A 13,565-nucleotide genomic window follows, 5' to 3' on the forward strand; every position below is an offset into this window, starting at 1 on the left:
GATGATATAGCTCCGTTATAAGTTATTTTTGGGCCACCAGTTACTCGGTGAGATACAAGTATGGGTTTAGGGATGCTTGGTCAGTAATGGTCGGGCACTCGTCACGACTCATCGGCTTGGGTCGTGACCGAAGTGGACATCATAACCCCAATCGGCGTTGCTACCTTTCGGAGGCTTTTCAACCGCGAATTCGGAGTCGAAGTGTATACCATTGGGATGACGTCCTTACCCCGTGGTTCGAATGGAACTTTAACCTCAATCTTACTTAGCTGGGGAGATCCCACAGGAAAGGCCTCATAAGAAGAGGATACTGGGCTCCGAACCATTTTCGATAAAGGTGTAGTGAAGAACGAAAAGATGAAGTAAAAGTTGTAAGAAGATTTGAAGATTTGTAAGAAGATTTGAAGATTTGGTGAAAAGTCAAGAATAAGATGAAGTTTCCGACAAGGGAGATGAAGATTCCGATGAAGAAAGATGAAGGTTCTGATGAAAAATTTGGTGATTCCGACGCAAGATTTGAAGATTCGGGCGGTTGTTTCTGCTTCTCAGATGAAGAAAGCACAAGTAAAAATCGAAGAGTAATTTTTGGAACTTGTAAATAGTAAAAGTGAAGGAGTTTGAACTATTTATAAGAAAGGGGTCATAATGGCGGAAACGCATTGATCAGATGACCGAAGGATCGGCCAATAGTGAAGCCACACGTGGCCGAAGACAGACGGACGTGACAGTTGACAAGACGTTTGATTTTCCCGCTTATTTCGAAACTTACAGGACAAGATATCCATAAGTTCGACATACCGAAGGCATAAATGAAGATAAGGCTTCGTACTGAAAGTAAAAGCCAACTACGCTCAGGTGGAAGATAAAAGCCGATAAAAACATTCATAAACCAAATAAGTTTGAGTCAATCCAAAGAAACTTCTACTACATTTTGTAAACAGGTATCTAACTTTCTCGGTTACATTAGTTTCACAAAACAAAATGATTTAACTTATGGTCCTAAACTAGAAACATAAAGAAAGTCCGGTCCGATATGATAAACCAGAGGTTGAGAACTTCAGTCCGTACCCTCCGACACTTCAACAAAATCATGCATCGGCTAAATGGCTTCAGGATGGTCCTCTTGAATAGTCGAACGAGGGTTGTTTTGCTCCAGTGAATCCTCCTCATCTAGAACAATCACCGGAGGTGGTCCACCCTGAGAAATTTCCCCTCGAGTCCGCAAGATATGGCGTAATCTAACCCGAAAATCTATTCCTAAAGGAATAGCCAAAGAGCTCACAGGGACTCTCCGTCTGGATGTCTTCGCCGACACAATCATTGTCTCTTTCCTCTCGGTAACATCCTCAACACTCTCTTCGACAGTGTTTTTCCCTTTTGAAGAAAACCTCTTCGTGGGAAGCCTTGAAAATCAGAGGTTGGGAGTTAGATTATGTAAGTGGAAAACAATCAAAGAATTCAACGAGCAGATTGAAATTTACCCTGGTTTTTGCCTTTCCACCCTTAGGGTGGCATGCTCCTCCAAGAACGGCCCACGTCACGAGAGGCGCCTAAAATTGCAACTACTCATTTGAAGATAGTGATTACGAGCTCAGGTTCGACTGGATTCGAGGTGGGATTCCACGTCTCTGGGAAGTCTATGGATAGAGAACGGTGGAGTTGGTCCGTACGAATCATTACGAACTGATGTAGCCATCCCTGTCATAATCATCTTCCGAATCTATGAGGCCTCGAGTCCCATGGGGAAGCAAATGAACTACGCCCCATCGAATTACCCGGGGAACATAGATATCGATCAGATGGTCGAGGGTAAAAGAAACCCCAGCTACATTGGCCAAAATTTTGAGGCAATACACAAGCATCCAAATCTGTCGAGCAATTTGGCCAATACAAACGCGGTATCGACGACAGAAGTCCTCGATCACTTGCAGGATGGGGAAAGAAAACCCAATAGCAAAAGGGTACGTATAGGCCATCGAATAACCAGCAACATGGTGGTTGATTCTTACCCCACTCTCAACAGGGCGGACGTCAACGTCCACACCGAAGTTACAATCATTCCGAACTATGGGGATGGTGGCGGCATCAATGAAGGATTCAAATTTTTCCACAGAAGCTAGGTGAGAAGATACTTTGCAGTCGTTTGCATATTTGAAGCCAGCGGGAGAATGTCTGCAGCAAGGAACTCCAACTCCTCTTCAGGGTTGATCGCTCCCGTCGCCGACAACAGCAGTGAATGTGGTGGTGATGAAGGGTGATCCGCACTGTGAGTTAGCAACGGTAGGGAAGTCATGGCTAAGAAGAAAGCGTAGTGTCAAGAAGTGGAAAATAGAGGTTTAAGAAAAGCTCAAAACTCAAAAGAGAATTTAAAACCAAGCAGTTGCAAGCAAGGGTTTTTGAAAAGATGAGGTTTAGGGTTTTAGTTCAAAGTGCATGGCAAAAAGAAAATATAGGGCATGGGCCTTATATAGTGGAGAGTACAAAATTTGAAGGGTTTAAAAGTTCTGACAAGGGGTGGATTCTCGAGACTGCTTACGCGGTTGTAGTAATGATGAACTGGCATCGGTCAGAGTGCAGGATTGATGGAATGTCTTTTCCAAGGCGGCTAGGTACAAACTACTTGACTTTATCCGGATCCATTTCCCGAAGTTAATACTTTCCTCTGGAAAATGGAGGAACTATCTGTATACGGTAAAAACTGGGGTCGGTAGCCCGACCCAGGGTTCGATGATCCGGACCCAAAACAAAAAGCAACGGATATTAGAGCTTGGCTGAACCGAATAGAGACATTCGAACACGAAGACTCCCGAGGAGGGCACCCGTGGTTGGGGATGTTACCGAAAATCCGGCCCGTTGCAGATTTCACTCCGCACGACGTAGTGAACAGCTGTCAAACCTGAGATTTCGGGGATCCTTATCTCTAATCGATTTAGTTACCTTGTAGAATGTAAATTCTTCTTAATAAATAGTGGGAGGAGTAAATCTTCATCTCCATCAGCTTTTCCACCATTTACTACAGATTATACTATTTGTTTCTCAAAGTTCTGTCTAGCATAAAGTTAATAAGATCATCAACAGTTTGGTCCGAGCAAACTCAAGTCTCAGGCCGGGCTATTCATCCAAATTCAAGGTTGTTTCATACTCTTTTATTCGTAATCTGTATTTCATTATCATTATTATTTCATTCTAAAGCAAATCAAATCGTATATCCTTTAAACCACTTATAAATTCAATTGTTACCTTTTTAAGGGGTAAACAAAAACAAATTTATAAAAGGCTATACTTTTTTAGAAAAAAATGATATGAAAAAGAAGTTCTCACATTAGACGTATATATATGAAATATTTAGTTGGCAGAAGGTCCAACAAATATTTGTTTTGTGGTGCAATTTGATGATAAAGCGAAAATGCTTCAGATAGGCTTCGTGTAGTTGAAAATTTTGGTAAGGCTTTCCTGGTATTAGTATAAAGTCTTAATCAATTAGTTAAGATTTTCTTTTACTGATCATTGTTTGGGCAAATGAAATTAGTTTAGTAACATACTATTGGGTGATATGCATAAAATTAATGTTACAGATTTAATATGAAGATTACAAATATTTATGGCATTTTCTTTGCAAAACCTACTGTTAAAGATGGGCGTCACAAATAATAGTGCAAATGTTTGTGCCATACAAACGGTTGATCACAAAGGGAGATAAGATGCATTGAAAATGTCTTTTCCTACTAGCTCTGTCCTAATTTATGTGGCACTATTTTCTTTTTAGTCTGTCCCAAAAGGAATGTCACCTTTCTATATTTTGAAAATAATTTAACTTTATGGAATGATTTACAACCACACATTTATATAATACTTGTTTTGGACCATAATTTCAAAAGTCTTCATTTCTTTCTTAAACTCCGTGTCAAGTCAAAGGATGTAACATGAGGGAGTATTTCACTAAAAAGGGTAGTTATAAATTTGTTTACTACAATGTCTAGATATTGTATAAGGCTTGAAATTTGTGTTGGAAAAAAGACTTATCTATATTATACTTTTTAGTGTTGCAAAATATTTCTGCAATATAAATATTTAATATAGGAAAATGAATATGTAGATCAACTATACAAAATAGTGATAGTCAAGTTTCTTGGTGAACTATATGGATAATGCCCGTGCATAGCACAGGCCCAACTTGTTTTTCCTTTAATTTTTCAATTACACTAATAATAGTAAACACAAATGTCAGTATTGAAATCAAAATAACTAAATGAGCCCATCTTATCTGACCGAGTCTTCGTTGTATAATTTCTGTCATGTGTACAAAAAAGAAAAAGCCCGAAAATCAAATAAGCTTCAAAGTGGATTACACCTTTCCTGTCTTGCGATTTCTACTCATGAATTCGCTAAATGATGGTAATCACTATTACCAAGGAAACATAGTTTCATGTTATTATTTCCTAGCATAGTGCACACCCTTTTTACTCGACAAAATAGTAGGAAGGACTGAGAGTCTTGAGCCTTTCAAGTGTCGCTATGTCAACCAATCCAGCTTGTCATGGGTTGTTCCATGCCTGCATTGCAAGGAGTAGTTTAAAGAAGTTGTTCTAGAACGATTATAAAGGAATAGTTATTTTAGAATGATTATAATTTGGTATGACTCATTCTTTTGATTTTTCTTCGAAGGTTCAATTACAGTCAACATCTAAGAGGGATAATAAGATAAACTGATCAATATTATCTACTTCTCTACCCAACATTGAATAATAAACCTTTTGATCTTTCCATCTTCCAGATTTTTGAATTCATCACTCATCACTCCCCGCATTGAAAATTTCAGCTGATCTTGGCAGGGGACAGGAACTTAAAGTTACCAATTCCCGAGTGAGAAGGTGTAGCACCACCTGGAAAGAAAGAATCGAAAATAAGATGAAGCCAAACAAACTTCAGTACAAATCAATTACTCAACCAAGATTAGCCACATTTTACTCTTCGTAGAAGAAAATTTAACACATTTATTGTCATCAATAGATGCTTTCACAATTGCTTTTTATTCAAAGTCTATGTTCTCTCTTTATTAGTGTAGACCAAGTTCAACATCCTGATTATAGACCAAGGTCAACATCCTGATTATAGTCACTTTCACGCCATATAGAAGTCAACTGCATTATATCCAAGAGTTCCTGGCCATTTTAAATTGATAGCCGAAGCTAGCAGCATTTCACTTTCTTTAGCAGAAACCCAAATTAGGAACACCTCAATTGTTTTTTTTTTTCTTGTTCAAAATATCAGCAATATGGGTTAGTCGAGTACCAAGACCCACAATGGCATTTAAACAAGATCGGACCAGGACAGAGTAGTACCATGATAGCCTGCTCCTACATTGCTCGAATGATATGCCCAAAGAGCTTTGGTGAAAGGTAAGGATGCAGTTCATGAAGTATGGGTTAGGTGCAAGTAACGTGTTCGAACCCTGACATGAACAAAAGTCTAAAATTTAAAGTTGCACTACAAAAAGTGGGCCATAATACTTCCTAGTGTTGCAAACTTGATACCTCGCAACTGTGGTTAAGCCCGGAAAGTGGACCATATGCGATTTCTCCGAAACATTGCTCCAATGGTTTGGCTTCACAAAGAAGAATCATCTAAGGCTTTTGGAGGAGATCACTCTACCTTATTGTGATCCTGTTTTATATGTTCGTAACAAGTGATATGGTTTGGGGAAAAATCTATAGAGGTGTCAAAGCTAATAGTTCAATGGATAACATACAATTAACAAATTTATTACAGATTTTTCTTCTTCTTTTTTTCTGGGCATATCAAACTTCCATTTATAATTCACCTTTCTAATTGCTAAATTATAATTCTTAATATTCTACGTGACTTAGGAGCTGGTAGGTTGAATCAAGAACAGCAAAAAGTTTTTTATACAATTTTACTGATTTGCAACTAAAAGTTCCACAACTATGACCTGCTCTAACAACCAACCAGGATCAACCATATAACTTCTTTCTATAAATGGAAATAGAAAAGAATAATAATTATGCCAATTCTGCCTAAAAATCTCTTCAGATGTTCAAGGGTGGGATTGGTCATACCTTAACCTGCTACAACTAAATGTCATTGAACTTAAATTTGATGGCAAAATGTTATTAGTATTTCTAGATAACTTATCTAGTACATCTGGAAGTTGCTGGAGCCTAGAATTGACAAGGAATCTTAAAGGTCACAAATAACATAATGCACGAACAATGTCACTGGTATGGCATTATTTTCTCTTCTAAATGTGTTAGCTAGTTACATAAGCAATGTTGTTCTCAAGATATATTTTGTAATTAAGCTTTAAAATAAAAAATAACAACAATTTGATTATACACCAGCAATATGCAGCTGATACGACTTAAGATGTTCAAAAACAATACCAACCTGTTGAAAATTCTTGAGTGCGATCACCATGCAACCCCGATCACCATCAGAAATTAAGCCCACAGCACCAGAAACAACCTACATCGAAAACAATAAAAAAGTAAGCACAATTCTTTTCTAATATTTTGACAATTTGAAACAAACCTTTGAATATTTGGGGACAATTTCAATAGCTTTGGCTCCGTCCTATATTATGCTGCAATATTCCTTCAATTTGGTGTGAGCAAACACACGATTAGCCCAATACACCACATTCTCACTATTCAACTCAATCACTTGTATGTACAGAGCAATAGCTTGTGAATACTTATGCCCTGAAACACATTGAAATTAGAAATAGACTTACTATTTAGGAATATGCATAAATGCCGCACAGTTCAATAAACTGCAAAAAGTTCTCAAGTCTACCACTCTGAGTAACAATTAACAAAGTTCAAAAAGCCCCAATCAAGCAACTATCTACTTCAGAGAAAAAATATTTTTTGTTAGGTAAAGAGTTGGCATTAGCTGATGATAGCTTTTAATGAATTTACTAATGAGTTGCAGACATACTATCCTATGTGGGAAATACAACCTTGCACAAAAATTAGTTCAAGAACTCCACGATTAGCACTAAATTATTATATCTCCACAAATAGGTCCAAAAGATGGAAATGGACGAAAGACAGGAGATGAAAACCAAAAGTTACTTTTTTATCGTCCGAAACAACAAAAAAAAAAGCAATCAAATTGGGTATAAACATAATTTGAACGGACATTTGTGAAATGCGAAAAGAATTCTAAAGCAAATACTATTACAACAATAATCTATCTCACCTAAAAGTTTTATCTTTCCTTCAATAGCCATGAAATTCAACCACGAAAATGAGAAATCTGAAGAGAACTTGAAAATGTAAAAAAAGATCAGAAGTAGAAATAGAAGATTTCGACAAAAACTTAAGAGGAACATACTTGAACTTGTAAAACTAGTTGAAGGGGTGAAAAAAACTCCGAGTATTTTCTGGAAGCGGGCAAACTAAGACATGGGTTTGTTTGGAAGTCGGCAAACTGTTAGAGACATGGTAAAGTGGATTTAAAGTGAAATTACCATAACACCCTCGACATGAATTTTAAAGACACAAAACTGACATGTCGATCTCAGTCCATAACTCACCCTTCTATTATAGTTAAAAGTTTTAAAAAAAAATGTAAAATATTAGTATTAGTTTTGACTTTGCAAAAGATGTTACAAACAACTACTATCAAGAAGAAGATTACTTGAATGCTTTAGCACCAAAATGCTATTCGCATATAATTATATTGTCAAATCCTTTTTGTCATTTACGTTTCTCTTATTCCCTTGCTCACTCCCCCCCCCCCCCCCCCCCCCCCCGCCCCACCTGTGTGTGTATATCAACAAGAAGTTAAGTATATTTATACTTCCCCGAATAAGTTAGTTTTGAAGTAAAATGCTTCTATCATGTTACTTAAATTTTAGACCCTTCAAATGACTTGTGCAACAATATTAGGATCTATTTAAATTATATTAATTTTATTTTACAAAATACTGTATAATTCGGCATACACGTACAATGCACGTGTCGAGAAACTAGTTTAATAATATACATCAGTAAGTGCTTCTCTTCCTCAATAATTGTCTTGTCTAGAGGTAAGCTTGATAACTTGGCCTGAGTAATTTCCCTAGCCTATTGAAGCTTTTGGGCATAGGAAGCCAAGTATGAGTTGAGCCCCTTGAGATTCTTCTTTAGGCTTAAGCTTTTGGCTAAGTTGGAACATCATTGTCCCTCTAAATGACTGAGACCATGAGGAAGTCAGAATACTCTTGAATTCTGGGTGTTGCATCACAGTCTTAAATAGCTTTAATGGCTTGCGGTGTAGATTCAATTGAAGTTTATACTGGACAAAGATTGGTGAATGGTCTGAAATTTCAGTATTGAGGAAGTCAACTTCCACATGTCCATAGTTCTGCAACTAAAGCATATTCCCAAAAGCCTAGTCAATTTTTGAGTAAACTCTTATCATTTTGTTGTTGCTTATTGCAAAAAGTAAAATGCTATCCCTTAGATCGAATTGGAGTGAGTTGGAGTGTATCAATGCAATCTCTAATTTCCTGTGTTTCAGCTGGTGTGACTGGAGATTTAATCCTATCCTTAGTAGATAGAACAAAGATAAAATCCCCAGCTAGTAGCTATGCTCCTTGAATAGTGTGCACCAACTGATTTAACTCATACCATAGTATAGTCCTCTGTTGGGCATCACTTTTTGCATATACAATAGTAAAGTCCATAGCAAAAGAAGTGGCAAGGTCCCCTACATGACAGTGAATGAACTGCTCTCTAACCAGTAAGATTTGTAGTTGTATGTGGGGCTTCCAAAACAACCAAACTCTGCCATAGGGTAATTGTAACAAGTGCTCCAGCCTTGTGCTACTTTCCTCAGAATCCCCTGTGATTTGTGTTCCTTAACTCTAGTCTCCAAACAACCAAAAACTTCTACTCTATGCTTTTACAGATAAAGTTTCAGCTCTTCCTGCTTTAGGGGCTAATTTAGCCCTCTAATATTTCAAGTTGCTATGATCATGGGGATTGTGTGCAATCCCAGGTTGCCTAGATACAGCATTGTGGACTTCCTCTGGGAGCCAGAAACTCTATTGACACTGGTAGCAAGAGCAATTGGCATAGCTGGTTCAGGTGGGGATTGTCTCACTGGATTCTGATGTATGACACCAGTGGATTTATTGATCTCAATAGAATCCACAAGTGGTTGAGAGGCATCAGTTTCAACTAAGAATCGAGCATAGGAAATTCATTCCATAGCATCAGTGTATAATGGACGACCTACAGAACTAGCAATCATGCTTAGAGCTTCAGTAGACCAATACCCAACTAGTAAGCCTGGGAAAATCACCTACAAAGGAATTGTAATTAAGCAGTCCGAATTAAATTCAAAATCAGTTTGCTAGTTCTCGACAATGAATGGTATGTTATGAAATTAGTAAGCGCCTCCTATTAAAACCCTATCACAATCGTCAGGATTAGTAAATGAAAAGATAAAATACCCGAAATCATGGGCAAGGTATGAGCAATATAGCTTTCTATTGTTTGTCTAAATGAGAGAATATAAAGACGGGAATAGATAAGAGTCATCCGGGCAGCGAATTCATCCAAGTGCTCACCCTGAAATGCTAGTTAAACAAGCCTCGGGACTCAGTCACGAAGCGAAGAAGTTGAACCGATCATGAACTCTGCACTCAGAAAAGAATGCAGCAAGATAGAATCAGTACAACAACGCGTACTGAGTAGGCATCATAGGCCGACAATAGTTAGATAACATATGCATAAGAAAGAGACTGAAAAAGTAGACATGCTCAGAATCAGATATAACTCAACGCAGTCTAAAGTATTAAATCCAATACCAAATTACCAAGTCTAGCAGATCTCCTCAAAATCTACTATAAGTCTAAAGCATAATCTCAAGAATCACTATCAATTCCATGTATCACCAACATCAACCAACAAGTCCAAGTACAATACCATATGTAAAAATGAGATGAATGCAATGTAAATGCAGTGATATACACACGCTTCGGGCGGAATATCTCATCGCCTCGACAGTCATGACCCATGGGGGACCGCTAAGTCCGTGTACCTGCTGTGGCGCATAGCACAATCCAATAGTCAATGTTGCGGAACGTGCAACCCGATCCCAGTCAGTGTTGCGGTGAGTGCAACCCGATCCAAGTAAGTGTTGCGGCGCGCAACCTGATCCCAATATATGTATAAATGAGTGAATGCATGATAACAATGCCAACGAGAATATAAGAATCGATGGTGCCACACATGGACACATATCTCAATCACAATATCTGTCACGACCCAGCTGGAGGGTCATGACGGGCACCCGGAGTTGGCCTACCGAGTACCTCTGAACACACACTTCATAATCATTTCTATGTGGGCCTTAAGCTAGCTCATATGCATCATACTTTGTAAGGACGAGTATCACAATATAATGGCACATTATTATGTAATCACCAGCAACCATGCCCATAATCATAAGCCGCCAAGGCTGTCTAAATGCTATACAACAATATGTACTGACGAAGTTGCGAAATATCTAGGTACATGCCCAAGTACATACACAAAAGGGAAGTACCAATAAGCTACAGCTCTGGGACAACTAGAGCCTTTCTGGAACTCTGCTGATAAAGCTCCTAAGGGGCAGGTTCGTCTATCCGTCCACCTGCGGGCATGAACGCAGCGTCCACAAGAAAGGACGTCAGTACGAATAATGTACTGAGTATGTAAGGCATGAATAATACCATAACAAGAAATATAGAACATAACATGAGAAATAGATAACTTGTACATCTGATTGCCTCTTAAGGCGGATGTCATGCATGCTGGCTTTAACTTTTTAAAACAACATTATAAATATATACAAGTAAACTGCCCGACCATATAGGTACGGTATTATGCTGCCCGGCCATTAAAGCACGGTGTTATCATCATTAGCACACGTCCGGGGCATAAGCTGCCCACTGCAGTAGTGTGTCTTCCCGGCTGTCTATTGGGCGGCGCGGTGTTATACGGCCCGGCTATGTAGGCACAGTGTTATTAAAACTCTATCGGAGTGCCGTAAGGTCGGTAACCTCCGCTTTATATTATGGAATAATCATCATCGTTATATCTCACCATGAAGGAACAATTCATAAGGTGAGATCAACAATAATGAGCAATTCAAAAAAATCATAACATGAACTCGATAATCTCATAATAGCATTAAAATCGTAGCTTTGGAACTTCTAGAAATAGAATCATCATCATCATCATCATCATCGTTATTATAGAACACATCTCATCTCTTTCTCATAAGAAAATCTTAAGAATCTTTAACTTTCAACTTTTGGGATGTAAGAAGGTCATGGAAATATAGAGAGGAAATCATAATATAGGAGTCATGCCTTTCAAAGAAAGGGACTAGCCTTAACATACCTGATTGATCTCCTATGAATTAACGCTTATTCTCCAGAACTTGTAAATCTACATTCAAGAAAAATTATACTACCGTTAGACTTATCGTTATATGCTTATCTCAAGTCTTTAAATCAAACTCCTTTAGAATCTGCCGAAATTCGGGCAGCATCTCCCCCGTTTATATCCCTAGCCCGAAATCATAATTTCAGCAACCAACACAACCACAACAACAGCAACACCAATAACATCATCCTCAATACCAAAATATTCCATAAACATCCCACACGATGTTTATCCAATTTTTCAACCAACAAATTCGTTATACAACTATTTAATAACTTTATCTCTGTAATTAAACCTAAATCAATACCAATAAAGGAAGATTCATGCCTTACTCTCGCTAAAACCGCGATATCTTCAATATCCACCTTGAATTCCAGCCAAGGTTCACTGCAATAAGATATTATAACCGCAACTATACACTGTCGGAACCTAAATCCGGAGATTAAACTTGATTTGGGATAAAATTTGATGTATGGAAGTTGGAGGAAAATTCCAGAAATTTGGAGAGGATTCTGGGGTGTTTGGAATGGAAATGAGGGGTGAGCCCCCTTTTAAAATATTCCAGAGTCTGTCCAAACCGACTTAAAAATTACTCAGCGCGTTCGCGCTGAGTCGTCCCCTGGCTCCTCTGCGCGTTCGCGCCATCCCCAGGCGTGTTCGCGCAGAGTTAATCCATGCTCTGGCAGCCTGCCTTAAAATGATCATAACGCTTGATCCCAATATCCGATCGATGCACGGTTTATTTCATTGGAAACTAGACTTCCTGAACTTCACTTTAGGCTTTTGCTTTGCTCTAAAACTCCTCATATACTAAAAGACATCTTTCCTCCAAGTTGGGCCAAATTGCCCCTCATAGTCATAAGTTAAGCACATATGATCTCATATATCTTTGGAGGTGACTCCAATGTCCACGATTGAATAACTAACACCTAGCGAATCTCAATGTACAAATTTATGAGGTGTAACATTCCTCCCCCCTTAGGAACATTCGTTCTCGAATGTTAAGCTTTTAGGGATTTCTATGAAAATTCTACCAGAGTTTTCCCTGTAATTGTACCACTACCATCCTGTCACAATAATCCAAAATATACAATGCCTCACAGGGCTACAGCATCAATGCCCATATTGGACACACACGACTAAAAAGTCATTCAAAGAAGCATTACATACCTGAAGGTGCTGGTGTCTCTGTCCGGAACTCTTCTGGGAGTGGAAATAGGTGCGGATATCTAGACTTCATATCTTCCTCTGCTTCCCAAGTCATTTCCTCTCTGTTATTATTTCTCCACAAGACTTTAACTGAAGTTACGTCCTTGGTTCTAAGTCTTCAAACTTGCCTATCTAAAATGGAAATGGGTACCTCTTCATAGGGCAGTTTCTCGGTAACTTGGACATCGTCTACAGACACAATTCTGGAAGGGTCTCCCACACACTTCCGAAGCATTGATACATGAAACACTGGGTGCACTGACTCTAACTCTGAAGGCAAATCCAACTCGTAGGCTACTTGGCCTACCTTGCGCACAATCTTGTAAGGCCCGACATACCGGGGGCTAAGCTTCCCCTTCTTGCCAAATCTCATCACACCTTTCATTGGTGACACTTTCAAAAATACCCAATCGTTAACTTTGAATTCCAAGTTCCGTCGACGATTGTCCGCATAGGATTTCTAGCGACTTTGGGCTGTTAGCAATCGATCTTGGATAAGCTTGATCTTCTCCACTGTCTGCTGGATTAAAGCTGGATGAAGGGAAATGATAGGGTTCAAGGGTTTTAACTTAAGAAAGAAATAGAAAAACCACCCGTCATCCGCTGCAGCGAGCTCGCCATGGCGGACAAGGGCCCGCTATAGCGACTCACCCTAAATCCCCACCAGCCGCCACTGCGGTTCTCAAATCGCCATTAATGACACTATCGCTACATCGGCCGGTCCCTCGCTATAGTGGGACCGCTGCCGCGAGTCTGGTGTCGCTGGAGCGGACACCAGATACCAGAAAATCCTGATTTTTGACAAGATTCAACCCGAAATCCGACAATCACTCGAGGCCCCACAGATACAAAACAAACATGCAAACACACTTAAAAACGTGCTACGAATTCATCTGTGGCCTCAAAATTTCC

General features: G+C 39.0%; 1 long non-coding RNA gene across 3 annotated transcripts; it reads right to left on the reverse strand.

Moving 5' to 3' along the window:
- Positions 1–4,224: 4,224 nt before the first annotated feature.
- LOC132599480 (uncharacterized) lies at positions 4,225–7,738 on the reverse strand. Of its 3 annotated transcripts, XR_009566837.1 has the most exons (6): positions 7,357–7,738; positions 7,222–7,278; positions 6,550–6,719; positions 6,406–6,483; positions 4,752–4,883; positions 4,225–4,553 (listed from the first exon to the last, which is right to left on the reverse strand). It is a non-coding gene; the product is annotated as an uncharacterized LOC132599480 (long non-coding RNA). The 3 variants fall into 3 exon arrangements; XR_009566836.1 differs by lacking the exon at positions 7,222–7,278; XR_009566835.1 differs by having other exon boundaries at positions 7,222–7,738.
- Between the last annotated feature and the right edge of the window lie 5,827 nt (positions 7,739–13,565).

This window comes from Lycium barbarum, chromosome 6, assembly GCF_019175385.1.
Source record: "Lycium barbarum isolate Lr01 chromosome 6, ASM1917538v2, whole genome shotgun sequence".
Taxonomy (NCBI): Eukaryota; Viridiplantae; Streptophyta; class Magnoliopsida; order Solanales; family Solanaceae; genus Lycium; species Lycium barbarum.